General features: G+C 37.1%; 1 protein-coding gene across 1 annotated transcript in view; it reads left to right on the top strand.

Annotated features, from left to right (window-relative positions):
- LOC141326442 (protein kinase C epsilon type-like) overlaps positions 1-22,556 on the top strand; it is a 58,702-nt gene that overhangs the window by 7,253 nt on the left and 28,893 nt on the right. The window lies entirely within an intron of this gene.

Here is a 22,556-nt window from a genome sequence, read left to right as displayed (position 1 = left end):
TGCAGTTTCCCCAAACAAGCAAAAAGAACACTGTGTCCTTTACTGCGAACACGAGTGGGAGGAGGCGGGGAAGAGGAGGGGAACGAGCGCGGGCAGGAGGAAAAGGCCGAGTGCAGGATGAAAGAAGGTAGAAAGGGTGGAGAAGGACAAGATGACCTCTGAAAGTCCTTAAAGACCCGAGCAGTGATGAGCTTTAACTCAGTGACTTTGAGGATAGTCACCGCTGTTTAATCACTTCTGCTGTATTTATAGGGCAGAAAATGATGGGGGAATGAGATACACCAAAAAACGATAACTATAAAGAAAACGATAAAGATATTTTATACAAAAATCATTGTGGATTTTAAAGAATAGCAGAGTCCACACCACAGCTATAAAGGCACAGAGAAACGATATCGTTGAAATCACTTTCAGAAGGATTTTTTCCAGCTGATGAATGATAAAAACATTGACACCCAATCAGAATCAATGCTGATATCATGAGCTTGAGAATTTAAAGTGGCAGACACAGCATGTGCCTAAAATAAACAGACGATATTGTCTGCTTTATAGTTAACGTTATTGGTGTGAACAGTAGGGTTGTGCCGATAGACGATAGTATCGTGTATCGACGATAGTCAAAGATATCGCCTGTTGCTGATGCCTTTGACGATAGTAAGACGATTATTATTATTATTATGCGTCAAAAAGGCACCTAACTTTAGCGATGCAGCGCGGAGAGTCGGTTCTAGGATGCCTCAGAAACTTGCCGCGGTATAAACGTGCAGTGAAAATGGGTAAGAGATTTATTCATCATACAGTGTACATAGATTAAGTGTAGACAGTCATTAGGATAACAGAGGTAGTAAAATGTGGTTTAGGCTGAATTAAATACGATATATGAGAATCCGTCTGTATATAGTAAACAAACATTCACCTCACTAACATCTGTATGCGTTAACTAGAATTACGATGCGATAAAATTGCGCTAAACATATGCACGTGAATTACACGCACATCGCTTCTCCGCATTCTATATGAACTGAACTACAACATGAACTGATGACAAAGATCAGACATACAGCGGTAACATTATCGCAATATGACGGGTACAAAGAAATATACATTCATTTGCATTGAAGCACGCACATTTACCGCTCACAGAAGACAGCAGAGAATGAAACCGAAAGTAAACTTGAACCTATCCAACAGAACTACCGTCAGCGCTCTGTACACGCACAACTTAGTCACATGCACTACCCTTACAAAACGAATAAGGAATTTATTACATATTGACATATTTATATATCATTAAATAAATTAGCATGCTAGTATCGTGTATCGCGATCTCACAGGCTGACGATAGGACGATATGAAAATTGTGCATATCGCCCAACAGTAGTGAACAGGCCTTTACAGGTTTATTGGAGTTAACTAAGACTTAAACTGAAACTAAAATTAAAACCATTAAAAAACATTTTCATTACTTGGGAGAAAAAAAGTTAACTTAAATAAATGAGTAACTTTTTATTTCAGCTAAAATAACTCAAACCAAAAATAAATTAAAAAATAATAAAAACTATACAGACCCGTGCTGGCAAAATGAGTCAAAATGTGCAGTCTAATTTTAAGCTACAGGCAAAAGGAGTGAAAACTGTCATATTTGAGGTTTTCACAAAAATGAGTTCATTAAGCCCTCATCTAACGATCCCAATGCTCCAAATAGTAATTAAACATCTAAAATGATCTTTATTTGTAGGTTTTCTGAGAGGACTACCTTTTTCTCTGCTCACTTCTGGACAACTGCTGCTTAATTTAGATCTGTCTCAATGAAAATCAAACAGACGGAATCATTTGCGGCTCTTGATTAAAATTGTATTTTTTAAAAATATTTTTGAAAACTGTTTATTTGCACCTTTGTTCTTTTTTTAAATAACAAAGATAAAATAAAAAAACAGATACATTGTGTTTAATAATTTAGTATTTATTATTAAGAAAAGAATTGGAGGAAAATATGCAACGTTGCTTGGTGATTTTGCTTTGGAATCTTCAGAAAACTTTACCTCGATTTTTCTCTAAATCAACTCTGCTTATTCTATTGCTTTCAAATGACTGTAGCTCAGTTTTTTTTTTTCCGATTCCAAAAACTCATATATCACTTTGAAGGTACAGTGAGGGGAAAAAATTATTTGATCCCAGCTGATTTTGTATGTTTGCCCACTGACAAAGAAATAATCAGTCTATAATTTTAATTCTAGGTTCATTTGAACAGTGAGAGACAGAATAACATAAAAAAAATCCAGAAAAACGCATTTCAAAAAAGTTATCAATTGATTTGCATTTTAATGAGTGTAATAAGTATTTGACACCTTTGCAAAACATGACTTAGCAAAACCCTTGTTGACAATCACAGAGCTCAGACATTTCTTGTTGTTGGCCACCAGGTTTGCACACATCTTAGGAGGAATTTTGTCCCACTCCTCTTAGCAGATCCTCTCAAAGTCATTAAGGTTTCGAGGCTGACGTTTGGCAACTCAAACCTTCAGCTCTCGCCATAGATTTTCTATGGGATTAAGGTCTGGAGACTGGGTAGACCACTCTAGGACCTTAATGATCTTTATGTCACCCAAGATTTGACAGTACATGGCCCTGTCTATCGTCCCTTTAATGTGGTGCAGTTGCCCTGTCCCCTTAGCAGAAAAACATCCCCAAAGTGTTTGACAGTGGGGATGGAGTTCTTGGGGTCATAGGCTGCATTCCTTTTCCCCCGAACATGGCAAGCTGAGTTGATGTTCAAGAGCTTGATTTTGGTCTCATCTGACCACAACACTTTCACCCAGTTCTCCTCTGAATCATTCAGATGTTCATTGGCAAACTTCAGACAGGCCTGTACATGTGCTTTCTTGAGCAGGGGGACCTTGTGGGTGCTGCAGGACTGATTTCAGTCCTTCACGGCGTAGTGTGTTACCAATTGTTTTCTTGGTGACTATGGTCTCAGCTGCCTTGAGATCATTGACAAGATCCTCCTGTGTAGTTCTGGGCTGATTCCTCCCCATTCTCATGATCATTGAAACTCCACAAGGTTAAATCTAGCATGAAGCCCCAGACAGAAAGAGACTGAGTTATTTTGTGTTTCTTCCATTTGCAAATAATCATACCAAATGTTGTCACCTTCTCACCAAGCTGCTTGGTGATGGTCGTGTAGCCCATTCCAGCCTTGTGTAGTTCAACAATCTTGTCCCTGACATGGACAGCTCTTTGGTCTTGGCCATGGTATTGAGATTTCTGGCTCCCAGGTGTCTTTTATACAGGTATTGAGCTGAGATTAGGAGCACTCCTTTTAAGACAGTGCTCCTAATCTCAGCTCAATACCTGTATAAAAGACACCTGGGAGCCAGAAATGTTGCTGATTGATAGAGAATCAAATACTTATTTCACTTTTTTGAAATGCGTTTTTCTGCATTTTTTGTTGTTGTTGTTATTCTGTCTCTCACTGGTCAAATTAACCTACCATTAAAATTATAGACTGATCTTTTCTTTGTCAGTGGGCAAACATACAAAATCAGCAGGGGATCAAATAATTATTTTCCCCACTGTAAGGAATAATTGGCGACGACCAACCAAGAATTCAGTGGACCGAAGTTAATTATTCCGCTTATACTATGGTTACCACACCTTAAGACATCGATCAGATTATATATTTCAAGGCATTCGTCTAGTTTTTGTCCTTAAAATGCTATTGTAAGTAGGATTCATTTCTTATGCATCTCATGCAACGCCTCTGTTGCTAATTCCAAAATGTCATTTTAGACCTAGTAAAAGAGGCTTGAGCCGTTGATAGCAGACTGCAGTTAATAAATGAGTTATTAGAGGGGAGATAATGAGAGATAATGCACACCCAAGGTGGTATACAGTAGTATAAATATATTTTAAAAAAACAGCTCTTTATATACTGTATACTATGGAAGACTGTTTCCGCAACTGAATAATAAAAAAAAGTAATTGCGACTTTTTAAATAGACTTTTTTTCACAAATGCACGTTTACTTCTCACAATTCTGACTTCTTTTCTTACAATTGTGAGATATAAACTCACAATTCTGAGAAATTAATTCAAGAAAAAAGTCAGAATTGCAAGAAATAAACTTAGATTTGCAAGAAAATAAATTTCCGAAGTTTTTATCTTGCAATTCTGACTTTCTCACAATTGTAAGTTTGTATCACACGATTACTGAGAAAAAAAGTCACAATTCTGACTTTATAACTTGCATTTGCAAGATTATATCTCACAAATCTGCAGAGTTGTGGACTCGAGTCGCATGATGACTTGTGACTTGACTTGACATAATCAGAGAAGACTTGCGACTCGACTAAGACTTTGACAGCAATGACTCGAGACTTGACTTGGACTTGAACCCTGTGACTCGGCAAGTCTTTATTTCTGCAACTCGACTTGGACTTGCCCGTCTTGACTCGGGACTTGACTCGGGACTTGAATGCAAAGACTCGAGACTTACTTGTGACTTGCAAAACAATGACTTGGTCCCACCTCTGCAATTCTAAGAAAAAAGTCAGAAATGTGAGTTACAAACTTGCATTCGCAAGACAAAATAGACAGAAATAATAGAGTCAGAATAATTTCTGGGGGATCATGTGACACTGTCTCTTTGGTACGATCCGTACAGGAAATGTAGTCGTTTAACCATGCTTAGAAAATATAATAATTATTGGCATTTATCTGTAATATTTTGAAGCAATGTTTGTTTTGGAGGTATTTGTTCTTGTGTTTATTTTGTACCAGAAGAAGGTGATTGCAATTAGCCTTACATAATGTGGTTCTGATGATTATCAGGCCTGATGTGTATTCCATATGCTGTTTGTTTTCTTTTGAACTCTCCTTCACACACACACACACACACACACACACACACACACACACACACACACACACACACACACACACACACACACACGCACTTACTTCTTGCTTTGGCCCACTTGAACCAAATATTTTACATTACATATAATGACTAATGCGACAACACCTGATGCTGCATTGTTAGATATGAGGAAAAAACTGAGAAACTAAATTTAAGAAAGTTTTGGTCCGAAGTGTACATTTATAGACCTAATGATGGCAGATTTGATTTATCCGCATATTTGGTTTTGGACACAGATTACACACTTGCGGTCTGCAGCGTTTCGCGTTTAATCAGATCTTGAACTGAATGAATGCAGGTGTGTGTTCCTTTCTTTTTTCTTTCTTTTTTTTCTTGTTTTCTCTCATCAGCTCTTTGTTGCCTCACACGTAGCATGGCAGGCTGACCTCTTGTTGACATGCTCCGTTTCTCGCTCCATTTCGTGTTCCCTCAATGCCTAATTTGCCATCAGGCACTACTGAGGACGCCTTTGCCCGGACTTGCTCTGCCCCTCACCTTCAGAAACAGCCTTAGCATCGAAAGAGCCGAGGTCCTGCGTTGATCCCCGCTTCTGTAACCCTCTGATGGACTTTCCCCATAGATACTCTTCAACCCATCGCTTACAGTGCTCTATAATTAGTTGATGTGTATATCAAACAAGGGAAAGGAGTGCAAAAAAAATTAACTCTGGTATTAGCTGGTTCAGGTTAGTAAGATTTTTAAATGTTCATAAAGGCTGCATTTATTTGACCAAAAATACAGTAAAAACACTTATATTGTGAAATAATATTATAATTTAAAACACAAAGCTGAATTTTCAGCATCATTACTCCAGTCTTGAGTGTCACATGATTCTTTAGAAATCATTCTAATATGCTGATTTGCTGTTCAAGAAACATTTATTATTATTATCAATGTTGAAACGGTTGTGAAACGGTTGTGAAAAGATTCTTTGATGATAAAAAATGTAAAAAGAACAAAATTTATTTTAAATATAATTATTTTGTAGAATTATAAATGTCTTTTATTGTTCACTGCTTAAATCAATATATTGCATCCTTGATGGATATTAATAAATAGAAAAAAATCTTATTGACTTAGACTTTAATTTAGCTGATATATAATGTCCATAAGTCAAGGTTTTAGGTTAAAATGTATGTATGAAGTTAAGTGTTACTTTCACTAAAAAAGTCACAAATGTTAGTGATTAGTGACTAGATTTTATGACAATTTAAAGCAGTTGTTAAAGCTTGATGTTTTAAAAATAGATAGATTAGATGGAAGTTGATAGCATGTTTTGTACATTGCATGATTAGCAAGTTGCTAACATGTTTCTAGCATGGTTAGCATGTTTTAGCATGATTAGCAAGTTACCATGTTTTAAACAAAATTAGCATGTTTTAAAATGATAAGCATGTTGCTAACTTGTTTTTAATTTGATTTAACATATTGCTAACGTGAATAAAAAATCCAGCTAAAACCACTTAAAACCAGCTGATTTAGTTTAAAAGGATTTAGCAAAAAGCCAGCTAAAACCAGCTGATTTTGCAAAAGCTACCTAAAAAAAACAGCTAAATAAGCTAATTCAGTAAAAAAGAAACGGCTTAAACCAGCTGCTTTAGTAAAAAGCCAGTCAAAACCCACTGATTTAGTAAAAAGCTAGCTAAAAACCAGCTAAAACAAGCTGATTCAGTAAAAAACAGCTAATTTTTGCAGAAAGCCAGTTTAAACCAGCTGATTTAACAAAAAGCTAGCTAAAAACAAGCTAAAACAAGCTAATTCTGTAATACAAACAGCTAAAACCAGCTGATTTACCAAAAAACTAGCTAAAAACAAGCTAAAACAAGCTAATTCTGTAATACAAACAGCTAAAACCAGCTAATTTAACAAAAAGCTAGCTAAAAACAAGCTAAACAAGCTAATTCTGTAATACAAACAGCTAAAACCAGCTGATTTAACAAAAAGCTAGCTAAAAACAAGCTAATTCTGTAATACAAACAGCTAAAACCAGCTGATTTAACAAAAAACTAGCTAAAAACAAGCTAAAACAAGCTAATTCTGTAATACAAACAGCTAAAACCAGCTGATTTAACAAAAAGCTAGCTAAAAACAAGCTAAAACAAGCTAATTCTGTAATACAAACAGCTAAAACCAGCTGATTTAACAAAAAGCTAGCTAAAAACAAGCTAAAACAAGCTAATTCTGTAATACAAACAGCTAAAACCAACTGATTTAGCAAAAAGCTAGCTAAAAAACAGCTAAAACAAGCTAATTCTGTAAAACAAACAGCTAAAACCAGATGATTTAGCAAAAAGCCAGCTAAAAGCCAGTTAAAACCAGCTGATTTGGCAAAAAGCTAGCTAAAACCAGCCGATTCCATAAAAAAGCCAGCTAAAAACTAGTTAAAACCAGCTGATTTAGCAAAAAGCCAGCTAAAACCCAGTGAAAACCAGCTGATTTAGCGAAAAGCTAGCTAAAAAAACAGCTAAAACCAGTTGATTCAGTAAAAAACTTTTTTGCTGATTTAGCTAAAAGCCAGTTTAACTAGCTGATTTAGAAAAGTTAGCTAAAAATCAGCTAAAACTAGCAGATTTAGCAAAGCCAGCTAATACCATATAAAACTAGTTCAGTAAAAAAAACACCTAAAATCTAGGCTAGTCTTAGTTGGTTTAAGCTGAACATAGCTGGTTCACAGGATACATGAATAGTTCTCCAAAAACTGGTAGGTCACGAGTTGAGTTTCTAGGGAACACACTGACTAATAAACGAATGCCATGAATGCAAGTCACCTTTTTGGATAAAGTTGGCAGCGACTGCATAAATGTTGATGTTTCAGAGGAGATGCCTTATTTATAAAGTAAAAGCATGACACGAGCAGAAAGGTTGTTCCTGAAATGTGCACTGCTAATGAACTAGAGTTTTATCATGATTTTCAGACGGCAATCAGCCACAGGATCACAGTACAGCTCTTATCCACCTAATTACAACTAAGCAATGTAAATAACATTATACAAGCAGCCGTGGAGCCATATGGAAACTTATGGAGCTGAAAAACTCCATGCAGCGAGAGAGCGAGAGAAATGCCGTTCTCAAAGTTCTTATGGACACTTGTTCCAATCTGATTAGTTTATACTCCCACACTTAACTTCTTAACCGAGGTCGTGGAATGACATTTCTTCCTGTCTTTGGCTCATCTCTGCTCTTGGACAGCAGGTTGGAGCGTTCCCAGATGTCTTGGCCAGGATCCCTCACATTTGTGTTCTGTAGTCGCTCCATTAATCGCAGTCAGATTGAGCCGCTCACTTTGTGACATCTGTAGGCAGCCGTACCTGTCAGAACTTCAACTAAAGAAGACACTGAATAGTTCACACATATCACAGATACATGCTTTGATTTACAGTCCTTAAAGAGATAGTTCATCCAAAAATGACAATTCTGTTATCATTTACTCATCCTCATGTCAATTTAAACCTGAGTGGCTTCTGTTGTTGAGTACAAAAGAAGATATTTTAAAGAATGTTGGCAACCAAACAATTGATGGTAGCCATTGTCTTCCTAGTGTAGAAAAATTGTATGGAAGTCAATACGGTCAACTGTTTGGTTACCAACATTCTTCAAAATATCTTCTTTTGTGTTCAACAGAAGAAAAAATCTCATACAGGTTCAGAAGTGGAAGGTGAATAAATGATGAGAGAATTTTCATTTTTGGGTGAACTGTCTCTTTAAATCTCCATTAACAAGTGAGAAGTGACTCTGTTAATGGATCAGATCCAGCATGTGTTGTCTTTTCAGTGCTCTTAATGGAATATTCTTGAGTGATAAATGGATTTTGTACATTTGTTTGTTTTATCTGTTTTATTTTCTTTCTCATAGTAATAAGGAGGAATTTATTCCTGAGGAATAGAATTAAATGTTCGAGTACAGCTTGTTCTCACAAGCAAAAAAAACAAACAAAAAAAAACATTTTTTTGTTTTATGGACTGGACTGAATTCCTAGATGATGAGTTCTGTATGTGGAGAGAGATCTGTCTTTGTTAAGTAAGTCTTCATCGGGGGCTTTACAAAGTGACGAAAGAAGAGAATTAGTTTGCAGTGAATGTGGTTTATATATGATGACAGATTTTGAATTGGTTTTGTAGTTGCAGTATTAGTGTAATCAAAAAAAAAAATGAATAGTGTGCAGTTTATTAAGTGCAGGATGATGATGCATCAAAAAATTAGTTATTAGTTATTGAGTTATTATTATAACTTTATTCAGAGGCCATCTTAAAGGAATAGTTCACCCAAAAATGAAAATTCTGTCATTAATTACTCACCCTCATGCCACCCTAACCCATAAGACCTTCGCTCAGTATTGGGACACAAATTAAGATATTTTTGATGAAATCAGAGAGCTTTCTGACCTGCATAGACAGCAACGCAACCAACACGTTTAAGGCCCAGAAAGGTAGTAAGAGCATCATTAAAATAGACCAAGATGGCGGCGCGTACACATCGCGAGGCTCAGTGTCTCTCCAGTTTCTGCAAATTTGCAGCATTTTATCTGCTCATCTCGGGTCTGTTCGTGCAGAACAGTAGTGCCTTTACATCGTACACCCGACAGGAGCTTTTGGATATTGGTTTGGACATTCCCGACGGTTTTATCAGCAATCTTCGACTCGTCCCTGAAATCGCAAGATCACCCGAGGCTGCGCACTCTACCCGGCCGGGCGGAAGTGCTCGTAGGTGGCGACGCGACCGTAAACAAAGACGGGGGAAGCATGGGACTAAGAGCTAAGCTAAAGCTAACACCACACAGGCTCTCTTTACCCAGCATTTTCATCGCTAATGTATGGTCGCTAGTGAACAAAATGGACGAGATTCGACTCCGCATCAACCACAGCAAGAGACTTTGGAACTGTAATGTCATGATCTTCACTGAAACATGGCTAAACAGCGATATATCGGACAGTGCTATTGCTCTAACTGATCACCACACATTCCGGGCAGACAGAACGGCGAATGACTCCGGTAAGACCAGAGGCAGAGGATTATGCATTTATGTTAACAAAGCTTGGTGCACGAACTCTGTTATTATTGGGAGACATTGCTCAGCTAACCTAGAGTTTCTCATGGTTAAGTGTAGACCGTTTTATCTGCCGCGGGAATTCACCTCCACCATAATAACCGCTGCTTATATTCCTCCTGACGCTGATGCCAAGCTTGCTATGAACGAACTTCATGCGGCCATCAGCAAACAACAAACTGCTCACCCGGAGGCTGCATTTATTGTTGCGGGGGATTTTAATCACTCAAACTTAAAGACAGTACTCCCAAAATTTCACCAAAACATTTTCTGTCACACCAGAGGAAACAAAACTTTAGACCATGTATACACAAACACGGCTGAAGCTTATACTGTGACCCCCCTCCCCCATTTGGGACAATCAGACCACCTTTCTTTGTTCCTCACCCCCAAATATTCACCCCTCATCAACCGTGGGAAGCCATCAGTGAAGACCATCAAAGTGTGGCCAGCGGGGACAGCTAGAGGAGCACTTTTCTAACTCTGACCCTTGACGCATGTGGCAGGGCATCCAGGCCATCAGCGATTACCCCCACAGCCACTAATGTCTTCTTCCTGGATGAGCTTAATGACTTTTATGCTCGCTTTGAGAGAGACAGTACAGACACTGCCACCAAGATCGTTCCCTCAACCGACCACTCACCCATCACACTAACCTCCTCTGACGTACACACCGCACTGAGTCGGATCAACGCGCGGCCGGACAGCTTACATTGGTCAATTTCTCTGCGGGTGTACACCCAATAGAGTGAATGGATTTTTTTCATTCTTTTTTCTCTTTATATTATTAGGATTGTACTGTAGAACCATAACCAGCATCTAAACGAGGTTATTAATAATGAACAATCTTTGAAATTGTAGACCATAGCTTTAACACCACCAAGACCAAGGAGCTCATTGTGGACTTCAGGAAGGGAAGAAGAGGTTCACACGAACCCATCCACATCAATGGGATGGCTGTTGAGACTGTTTCTTCCTTCAAGTTCCTGGGGACCCACATTTCAGAGGATCTATCCTGGACCACCAACACCTCCAGCCTGGTCAAGAAGGCTCACCAGCGCCTGTTCTTCTTGAGAACACTCAAGAAGAACCAGCTGTCCTCAGCTATCCTGGTGAACTTCTATCGCTGCACGATAGAAAGCATCCTTACAAACTGTGTCACAGTCTAGTACGGAAGCTGCTCTGTTGCGGAGCGTAAGGCACTGCAACTCAACGTTGCAAAAACATGTAGAAACCTTTGAAGCTCCCCTCAGTGCAAACACAGTAGTTTTTAGTCGCAAATGCGAGTGAAATGGTCGCGCTGTAGAGCCCTGCACATTTCACTGATTCCAACTCATGCCATCAAGAATTCACTGAATATTCACAAAGCTGAAATGCTGCACTTTACAACTATACCAAACTTGTGCTGCAGGCAAACACTAGTCGTCAAGAAGTTAGCAGAGAAAAATGTACACTTCTCAGAAAACATACTAATAAAGATCATTTTAGAAGTTTACTTAGTGTGTGGAGCATTGGAATCACTAGACAAGGGCTTATTGAACTAATTTTTGCGAAAACCTTAAATTCGACCAAAATTTTTTACTTATTTTGCCAGCATGGGTCACAAATTGCAGTTTCAGTGCAGCTTCAAAGGGCTCTACACTCTTAAAAATAAAGGTGCTTTAAAAGGTTCTTCACAGCGATGCCATAGAACAACCATTTTTGGTTCCACAAAGAACCATTCAGTCAAAGGTTCTTTAAAGAACCTTTTCATAATGTGAAGAACTTTCTTTTGCCACAAAGAACCTTTTGTGAAACAAAGTTCTTCAGATGTTAAAGGTTCTTTATGGAGAAAAATCCTAGAATGTAGAAACTTAATTTCTTTTCGACTGAAAAAAAGAAAGACATGAACATCTTGGATGACATGGGGGTGAGTAAATCATCAGGAAAATCTCAATTTTTACATTTTTTTTATTGCTTTTAATTTAGCATTTGAAAAGTTATAACGGAGTTTTGACTGTGAAATACATAAATGTATCAGAATGAATATAAAATATATTGGCATTATTTAAAGATATTGGAATAATACTTTAAAACAGTGGTCCTCAAGCAGGGGTCCACAGGATGGCTTAAAATTATCACCAATATACGTTACATTATATAATTAACAATATGTTAAAATAATTAACCTAATTTAAGTAATGTAAAACATGCAATCATTATAGCATTTTTTATACATACAGTTCCTGAAATTTCTGAAATCACACAATGAGCTGTGGTGAATATATCACCGCTCCTAATTTTTGTTAATAAAATCAATTTTGTCACAATTACTTCAGACAAAGTGAAGTTGAATTTGTTGAATTTTGTGTTGGACTGTGGCCGGCCTTTGAATCAAATTACTTCTAAAATATACTCCTTTAAAACACACCTCAAAGAAATCATAGACTTAAATCTTTCTTTCTTTTCTTTCCTTTGGATTATTGTAAATTTTCCTTATCGGCTATTACAGGAAAGTGCCTTGCTTTAATCCTGTCAGACACAAAGCGGGGCACCACAACAGGAAAAAGACATTTCCTCAAGCATGTGTGTTAAGAAAAGGCAGCATTTTACCTCCTACTGTGGGTTCAAGTTTGCAATGTTTCTGTGCATCTACTGACATATTCTTTATTTAGGTCCTGCGGTGTAATTCCTCCAGATAATAGAAAGGCAGGTGGATAGTTGAACTTTCTATGAATTCTATAATTTATTTTAGCAGAAACTATGATTCCATGACTTCTTGTCATAACAAAACATGCCTGGCTCATGTCTAGCTGCATTTACAGTACGCGATGTATATAAATATCCCATTGTTATCATATTTGTGTAGTATCAGGTTGCATCCGTGTACTGTAAGACACCAGAATACTTCAAGCCATTGAGTTATAAGGTACTCGCTACGCCCTGTTTGCCTAGCGTTGTGTGTTTCATCACCCTCTGCTACACTGAGCTTAATAAGCTTTTTTTTTCTGTATGTATAAACATTCTTTACAGAACTGAGTGTTCTCAAACACAACGTTTTATATATAAAACATAGTAGCATGCTCAAACCTGAAAGAAGGATCTGAACGGGCCAATTAAGTGCATTATGATGGACAGAGAGAGAAAGAGAGATAAACATGGCTTCTGTATATAAGCTGTGCAAAGAGTGTGTTGTTCTGAGAAAAACATTCCTGCTGTAATGACAAGCATCATGAAATGAAGAGCGACAGCTTCTTGGCCAGAGGAGTGTGTGTTAAGAGTCACTGGTAGCAGTGAGTGTTGATTTACTACTTCAAATGAGTTCACTGCTTCTCTTGTACTGAGTCTATTCGACACGGTCTAGACCGACTCTATTTGTCAGGTTTCTATGACAAATGTGTGTATTATATTTCTGGCATTTGCTGTTGTGTTTAATGCATTCAGAAGTTTTGTCAGCTGTGAATGATGGAGATATTGATCTAAACTGCAGGACTACTGATGTTAGAAATTAACTTTTTTGTTAAGGGCCAATATTTACCACCATAATGTTTTACTTTATAAGGACATTTTAACAAATAACAGTGTATTTTTGGAAGATACCGTAAATACTTCTTTTGAATAATTTGAGCTAAACTTAAAAACAATGTGAAATAAAAGATGAAATCAAGACAAAATACAAACATAATTTTAAATAATGTTAGATTATGTTACTTTTGAGTTATTTTAGAATGTTTTCAGAGCTAATTGTAACATGAAATTTTTCATACCCCTGGAAAATTCTGACTTAAAGTTACTTTTATTCAACTAGCAAGTTTTTTTTGGACCAGAAATGACACAGGCTTCCCCTAAAAGATAGTAAGACGATGTATAAGAGGCATCATTGTGGAAAAAATAATATTTCTCAGCTTTTATTTACATTTGAACAAAAAGTGGAATGTCCAAAATTATTCATACCCTTCTCAATAATCAATAGAAAAGCCTTTATTGGCTATTATAGCAATCAAACGCTTCCTATAATTGCTGACCAGCTTTTTGCATGTCTCCACTGGTATTTTTGCCTATTCATCTTTAGTGATGAGCTCCAACTCTTTCAGGTTGCCGGGTCTCCTTCCCATCACCCTGATCTTTAGCTCCCTCCACAGATTCTCAATTGGATTTAAGTCAGGACACTGGCTGGGCCACTGCAAAACGTTCATGTTTTTGTCTGCTAACCATTTCCACTTTTGCTGTGTGTTTTGGGTCGTTGTCGTGCTGAAATGTCCACTGGTGCCCAAGGCCAAGTTTCTCTGCAGACTGCCTGATGTTGTTGTTGAGAATTTTGATGTATTGCTCCTTTTTCATGGTGCCGTTTACTGTGATTAGGTTCCCTGGTCCACCGGCTGAAAAACACCCTCAAAACATTAGGTTCCCACCACCATGTTTGACAGTGGGGATGGTGTTCTTAGGGTTGAAGGCTTCTCCTTTTTTACGCCAAATGAAGGCTACATCATTGTGGCCAAACAATTCAATTTTTGTTTCTTCTGACCATAAAACAGAAGACCAGAAGTCTTCTTCTTTGTCCAGATGAGCATTTGCCAAGCAGGCTTTTGTGTGCCTTATCTGGAGAAGTGGTGTCCTCCTTGGTCTGCGTCTGTGGAACCCAGCGGTGTGCAGTGTCCGTTGGACTGTCTGCCTTGAGATGTTGCCACCAGCAGAGCTCAGATTCATCAGGATGGCCTTGGTGGTGATTCCTTTTTATCTCTCTCACTATCCTCCTGGCCAGCTCAGGTGTCACTTTTGGCTTCCGACCACATCCTCTGAGATTTTTCACAGTGCGTAACGTCTTGTATTTTTTAATAATACTTTGCACTGTAGCCACTGGAACTTCAAAACATTTAGATACGGTCTTATAGCCCTTCCTGACTTGTGAGCAGCCACAATGCGCAGCCGCAGGTCCTCAGTGAGCTCCTTTGTCTTAGCCATGACTGTCCACAAACCAACAGCAAAGAGCTTCTGTTTTTCACCTGTTGAGTTGATTAAAACAGCTGTTCCCAATTAATCAGGGTAATTAGGATGCTTTAGAACAGCTTGGACTATTTGGAATGGTATAGAACTTTGGATTTTCCCACAGACTGTGACAGTTTGCAAAGGGTATGAATAATTTTGGACATGCCACTTTTTGTTCAAATGTAAATAAAAGCTGAGAAATATTTTTTTCCACAATGATGCCTCTTGTACATCGTCTTATTATCTTTTGGGAGAAGCCCGTGTCATTTCCGGTCAAAAAAAACTTGCTGGTTGAATAAAAGTAACTTTAAGTCAGAATTTGCCAGGCGTATGAATAATTTCGGGCTTGACTGTATATTTAAAGAAATTAACATTTTTATTTGGTATGTTACAAATAGTATATATTTCAAATAAACACTGAATTCTTTGCTGATGAAAGAATCCTGAAATAAGTAACAGAAATATTAAGAAAATAATAAATGTTTCTTGAGTAGCAATTGAGCATATTAGAATGATTTCTGAAGGATCATGTAACACTGAAAACTGGATTAATGATGCTGGAAATTCAACTTTGTATCACATGAATAAATTACATTTCATAATATAATTAAAAAGAAATCAGTTATCTTAGATTGTAATTTTTGGGGGTATTTTTTTATATCTGGGCCATTTTTACTTTTTACGTTTTTATCTGAATTTTTAATCTTGATTACTGATGTAAAGGTCTGGAGGGAGGGCTATTTGTTCTGAATGAAACCTTTGCTTTAGAAACTCAGTGCCTCAGCTTTCATCATTTGAGTCTCTGATACAGCACACAGCGCCTGGCATTCACCTTCACCTGAACCCCAAGCATCAAAGAGAAAGAAAATTACTGTTTTTGTATAGAAAAGGCCCTTATAACAAACACAATAAGGGTCCTTTTCATTCAAATACCGGTCTTATAAATAATTATATTATTATTATATTATGTACTAAAATCATTCCTTCAATAAATAGTACACATACATTCTATTGTAATATATTTTAAATGTAATGTGTTGTATATTGCAATGTATAACTGTGATGAGAAGCTGAATTTTCAGCATCATTACTCCACTTCAGCATTACATGATCCTTCAGATATCATTATAACATGCTTATTTGCTGCACATTTCTTATGATAAAAGTTGAAAACTGTTGTGCTGCTCAATATTTTTGCAGAAACCGTGATACACAACAATTCAAAAGTTATGATTAAGTACAATTAATAAAGAAATTTATACTTTTATTCAGAAAGGACACATTAAATGTATATCAAAAGTGACGGTAAAGACATTTATAATGTTACAAAAGATTTAGATTTCAAATAAATTCAAACAGTTTTCACAAAGATATTAAGAGGCAAAAACATTTTCAATGCTGATAATAATAAGAACCACTTTTAATAATTAAGCAAAAATAATTGATAATTAAGCAGCAAATCAGCATTAGAATGATTTATAAAGGATCATGTGACACTGAAGACTGTAAAAAGTGGAAAAAACTGTTAATTTTAAAATATTTTACAAAGTAAATGTAAAATGTTGGTTTAAATTTTGTTTAAATTTCACAGTATTACAGTTTTTACTGTAAATATTAAATCGTTAGATGTCTATGTGTGTAGTGGATCACTTAAATGTAAAAGAACTAATTAAACTGTTGTTTTAAGTGAGAATGCTTTAGATTTAGGATTTCAATACATTTAAAACAATAAGAATAAATGAATTACATTTTCACCTCAGAGTTTTACAGATGTGGCCATTAAAAATGTGTTTTTGTTGTTGTTTTTTTTACACAGCAGCACGGAAATCGTCACGCATGATCACAGAGCTCTGAAAAATGTTTTATCAAACTAGAAAAATATGCAAAATAGAAACCGCTTTATAAGTACTCCTAGATTTTTGGACTTCTTGTATGGGGTTCTTATAAGCTATGGCTTTGGACTAGGATAAACATTCTTGATTAATGTCCAGGGTCACACACACAAAACACTCTGTACTGAAATTATAATTATTTCCTGTTGCCATCAGCCTAACAAAGCTGGTCATTTGTTAAGCTAGTGCGGAGTGTGGTAATCTCACTGTGGGGAACAACAATTATCATGAAGAAAAGTGGGGCACAACTTCAGCCAACACCAGATAACAGAAGAAAGCTGCAGTAACTCAGTGTTTGCACTCCTTTCCTGTAGGTGATACACTTTCATGATGGTTCTCAAGCAACATCTTAGAGAGTTGTGTTTTTTTTTCTTCTAGCATGCAAAAGAACTTTTAAAATCACAACAAACAGACACAACAAACTTAAGCAGAAATATGTACATTGTTGCTAGAAGATGCATAAAAGTGAAAACAATGTGTTCTAAAATATCAAACATTTCTGATATGCTAAAAATCTGAGTCTGTGACTATCATATGTGAGCCTGGGCAACAAAACCAATCTTAAGTAGCACAGGTATATTTGTAGCAATAACCAAAAATACATTGTATGGGTCAAATTGATAGATTTTTCTTTAATGCAAAAAATCATTAGGATATTAAGTAAAGATCATGATCCATGAAGATATTTTGTAAATTTCCTACTGTAAATATATAAAAACTTAATTTTTGATTCATAATTTGCATTGCTAATGTAACGGATAGAACTTGAAACAGACTTGAAATGGACTTGTCTTGAAAAGGACTTGACTTGACTTGAAACAGACTTTAAACTGACTTGACTTGAAACGGACTTGACTTTTTTCCGACTTGACTTGAAACAGACTTGTCTTGAAACGGACTTGACTTGACTTGAAACGGACTTGTCTTGAAATGGACTTGACTTGACTTGAAACGGACTTGTCTTGAAATGGACTTGACTTGAAACTGACTTGACTTGACTTGAAACGGACTTGTCTTGAAAGGACTTGACTTGGTCCGACTTGACTTGAAACAGACTTGACTTGACTTGAAACAGACTTGAAATGGACTTGACTTGAAACGGACTTGTCTTGAAACGTACTTGACTTGAAACAGACTTGAAATGGACTTGTCTAGAAACGGTCTTGACTTGAAACAGATTTGAAATGGACTTGACTTGAAATGGACTTGTCTTGAAATGGACTTGACTTGACTTGAAACAGACTTGAAACTGACTTGTCTTGAAATGGACTTGACTTGAAACGGACTTGAAACAGACTTGAAACGGACTTGACTTGGTCCGACTTGACTTGAAACAGACTTGTCTTGTAATGGACTTGACTTGAAACAGACTTGAAATGGACTTGTCTAGAAACGGACTTGACTTGAAACAGACTTGAAACTGACTTGTCTTGAAACGGACTTGACTTGAAACGGACTTGAAACAGACTTGAAACGGACTTGACTTGGTCCAACTTGACTTGAAACGGACTTGTCTTGTAATGGACTTGACTTGAAACAGACTTGAAATGGACTTGTCTAGAAACGGACTTGACTTGAAACAGACTTGAAACTGACTTGACTTGAAACGGACTTGACTTGAAACGGACTTGACTTGAAACGGACTTGAAACGGACTTGACTTGAAACAGACTTGAAATGGACTTGTCTTGAAACGGGCTTGACTTGAAACAGACTTGAAATGGACTTGTCTTGAAACGGACTTGACTTGAAACAGACTTGAAATGGACTTGTCTTGAAACGGACTTGACTTGACTTGGAACAGACTTGAAACTGACTTGTCTTGAAACGGACTTGACTTGACTTGAAACAGACTTGAAACTGACTTGTCTTGAAATGGACTTGACTTGAAACGGACTTGAAACAGACTTGAAACGGACTTGACTTGGTCCGACTTGACTTGAAACAGACTTGTCTTGAAACGGACTTGTCTTGTAATGGACTTGACTTGAAACAGACTTGAAATGGACTTGTCTAGAAACGGACTTGACTTGAAACAGACTTGAAACTGACTTGTCTTGAAACGGACTTGACTTGAAATGGACTTGACTTGAAACGGACTTGACTTGAAACGGACTTGACTTGAAACGGACTTGACTTGGTCCGACTTGACTTGAAACGGACTTGACTTGAAACAGACTTGAAATGGACTTGTCTTGAAACGGACTTGACTTGAAACAGACTTGAAATGGACTTGTCTTGAAACGGACTTGACTTGACTTGAAACAGACTTGAAACTGACTTGTCTTGAAATGGACTTGACTTGAAACGGACTTGAAACAGACTTGAAACGGACTTGACTTGGTCCGACTTGACTTGAAACAGACTTGTCTTGAAACGGACTTGTCTTGTAATGGACTTGACTTGAAACAGACTTGAAATGGACTTGTCTAGAAACGGACTTGACTTGAAACAGACTTGAAACTGACTTGTCTTGAAACGGACTTGACTTGAAATGGACTTGACTTGAAACGGACTTGACTTGAAATGGACTTGACTTGAAACGGACTTGACTTGGTCCGACTTGACTTGAAACGGACTTGACTTGAAACAGACTTGAAATGGACTTGTCTTGAAACGGACTTGACTTGAAACAGACTGGAAATGGACTTGTCTTGAAACGGACTTGACTTGAAACAGACTTGAAATTGACTTGTCTTGAAACGGACTTGACTTGACTTGAAACAGACTTGAAACTGACTTGTCTTGAAACGGACTTGACTTGACTTGAAACAGACTTGAAACGGACTTGACTTGGTCCGACTTGTTGAAACAGACTTGTCTTGAAACGGACTTGACTTGAAACGGACTTGACTCGAAACAGACTTGAAATGGACTTGACTTGAAACAGACTTGAAACGGACTTGACTTGAAACAGACTTGAAACAGACTTGACTTGAAACGGACTTGAAACAGACTTGTCTTGAAATGGACTTGTCTTGACTTGAAACAGACTTGTCTTGAAACGGACTTGTCTTGACTTGAAACGGACTTGTTTTGACTTAAAACGGACTTGACGTAAAATTGACTTAACTAGACTTAAACATACTTGACTAGACTTGAAACGGACTAGACTACACTTGAAACAGACTTGACTTGAAACAGACTTGACTTGAAACAGACTCACCAACAGCAAGTTACAACATTAAATACACAACCAGAGACAATAGAAACACGAGGGCTACTTATAGCAAACAATGCAGGTCACATGACACAAACCAACCAATGAGAAACATGACTAGAACAGTCAATGACACATTGAACAAAGGAACCAATAGCAGGAATACATGAGGGAAAGGGAAGCAAGACACTAACAGCATGAATCAAACTACAAAATAAAAGACATTAAAACATGAACATAAAAACAAAACCCCACGCTACAGCTAAGAACTTCAATTGGACAACTTTAAAGGCAAGTTTCTCAATATTTCATGTTTTTGCACCCTCAGATTCCAGATTTTCAAATAGTTGTATCTCAGCCAAATATTGTCCTATCCTGATAAAGCTTATTTATTCAGATTTCAGATGATGTATAAATCTCAATTTCAAAAAATTGACCCTTATGACTGGTTTTGTGGTCCAGGGTCAAATACAATGCGATTTTCTATTAAATCTGTCAACTCTAATCTGGCTCTGGCTCTGATTTTCGGCAGCTAACGTCAGCTTGTCCAGTCTGTGAATCAGGGCAAGAATCTAAGTAAAAGTGCAGCGTTTTCAAGCATTAAGTTGTACTTGAAGACTCATTCATATGTAGCACTGATGAAGGCCAGCTGATACACTCTTTTAGACCGGCTTGTTTGGTCTTGGTGGTTTATCTGTCGATCGGGCCTTTTCTCATGCACGGCGCGGGACGCCAGTATCTGTACATTTCTAATTAGAGGCAGGAAATGTTTATTGGCATTTGATTGGGTGGGCCTTTGCTGTGACTCTGGGCACATTTTAAACAAACTATTTCAGCATCCTGTTTAAATTCGCTTTCATAGCAAAAGAACAAGCTGGGCAGACTGGCCCACAATTACATAAGACATACGATTACAATAAAATCACGATTTCAATAAAAAAATATCAGCATATCATTTATATCACCAAAGTAAGGGAGGCCTATAATAGCTAAAAATATTACCTACACTTCTCTTCTGATCATTCTTGAATACATTCTGAGGGAAGAATCAGGTAGCAAAGAAAATGGGATTAGACTGATTGGATATTAAAGGAAATATTATCCACACCCCAAAGCCTTCTTTCATACCAAGTCTGAATTTTCTGACATGAAAAATATGTAAAAAAAATGCACTGTGAACTCAATGAACTCCTCACATTGCATGTGAAATACCTTCCTGTGTTTATTCTGGGTGTTTTCTCTTGTTTTCAAAAACTTTTTTAATTGTTCAGATGGCAAACAATTCTTTAAAGTGTCTTTTTCCATTTTTAGGTGTGTTTTTGCAGAAAGATGCAAATCGGGTTCTTCTCCTTACAGCCGAATGAACATCTATGAGTATGTGCGTTCACAGTTCAGCATATTTCTTGAGCCAATCTTTACGTCTGCTGACTAGGACATGAGTCACATAGCTGGACTGGCAGTTTGTGTGGGTTTGATATACATCTTGATTCTTTGAAATAATGCGCATGACCCATTGAAGATAATGAGATATATTCTATTCAGCCGTACAGGGCAACGGGTTCATGTTTTCTGAGAATGGCTGCTGGATGCTTCTAAGGCTTTGTCTTCTCTCATTGACTCTGAGCTTTCCAACATTCATATTCCATTCTACGTCTTTGTCTTTTAACCCCAGCTGTGGTTAATAGTTGGATTTCATAATCTCTCAAAAATTATTTTCATTTGAAAGTTCATACCCCTATGTCGGAATCCTTTAGGGCTAGACTAATGATTTTTATGACTTTTTCGGTTCTGTTAAATGTTCTTGAAAGTTGGATGGCTGTATTAAAATGTAAATGTCCATCCAAAAATGAAATGAAAAATTGCTGTTAAATTACTCACCCTCAGGTCATCCAAGATGTAGGTTATTGTTTTTTATCAGTAGAGCAGTAAAGAAGACTTTTAGCTGAAACCATGGTTAGTGGTGGTTCATACAATGGCCTATTATAGTATACCAGTGGCTGCTGGCACATTGAGAGTCAAAAAAAGCATATGGCAAAACAAAACGAGTACCCAAGGCTCCTGACAATATATCAAGTTCTTACGAAGCAAAACTATCAGTCTGTGCAAGAAACAGAACATTGTAAAACATTATAGCATTCTTAACTGTAATCCATAGCCTCAGGCAAATGATCTGGAGCGATTTCCAGTTCGTGAACGAATGAGATGTTTCTTTGTAAAAGTTCAGTCAAAAAGACTCACAAATTTCCACCTTACGACTTTTGAATCAGTTAGAATCAGTATGAATCAGTCAAATGTCTTAGTCTAGCACTATAATGTCCCACAAATCTCCATCTCATGAATTGTGAATCAGTACTTTATGAATCAGTCTATCATCACAGTCTAGCACTATCAAGTCAGTTTCAAAATGATTTTTTTTATCAGAAATAATTTAGACTTTTAGTATTTTCGTTTATATAGTAAGTTGCCGATAGTAGGCAAAAAGACAAACAAATCTCCATCTCATGATTTGTGAATCAATACTTTATGAATCAGTCATATGTCGCAATCTAGCACTATGTCAGTTTCAAAATTAATGTTT

This window comes from Garra rufa, chromosome 2 (genome assembly GCF_049309525.1).
Source record: "Garra rufa chromosome 2, GarRuf1.0, whole genome shotgun sequence".
Lineage (NCBI taxonomy): Eukaryota > Metazoa > Chordata > Actinopteri > Cypriniformes > Cyprinidae > Garra > Garra rufa.
Note: the sequence above shows the minus strand (reverse complement) of the source record. Positions and strands in the feature narration are given on the sequence as shown.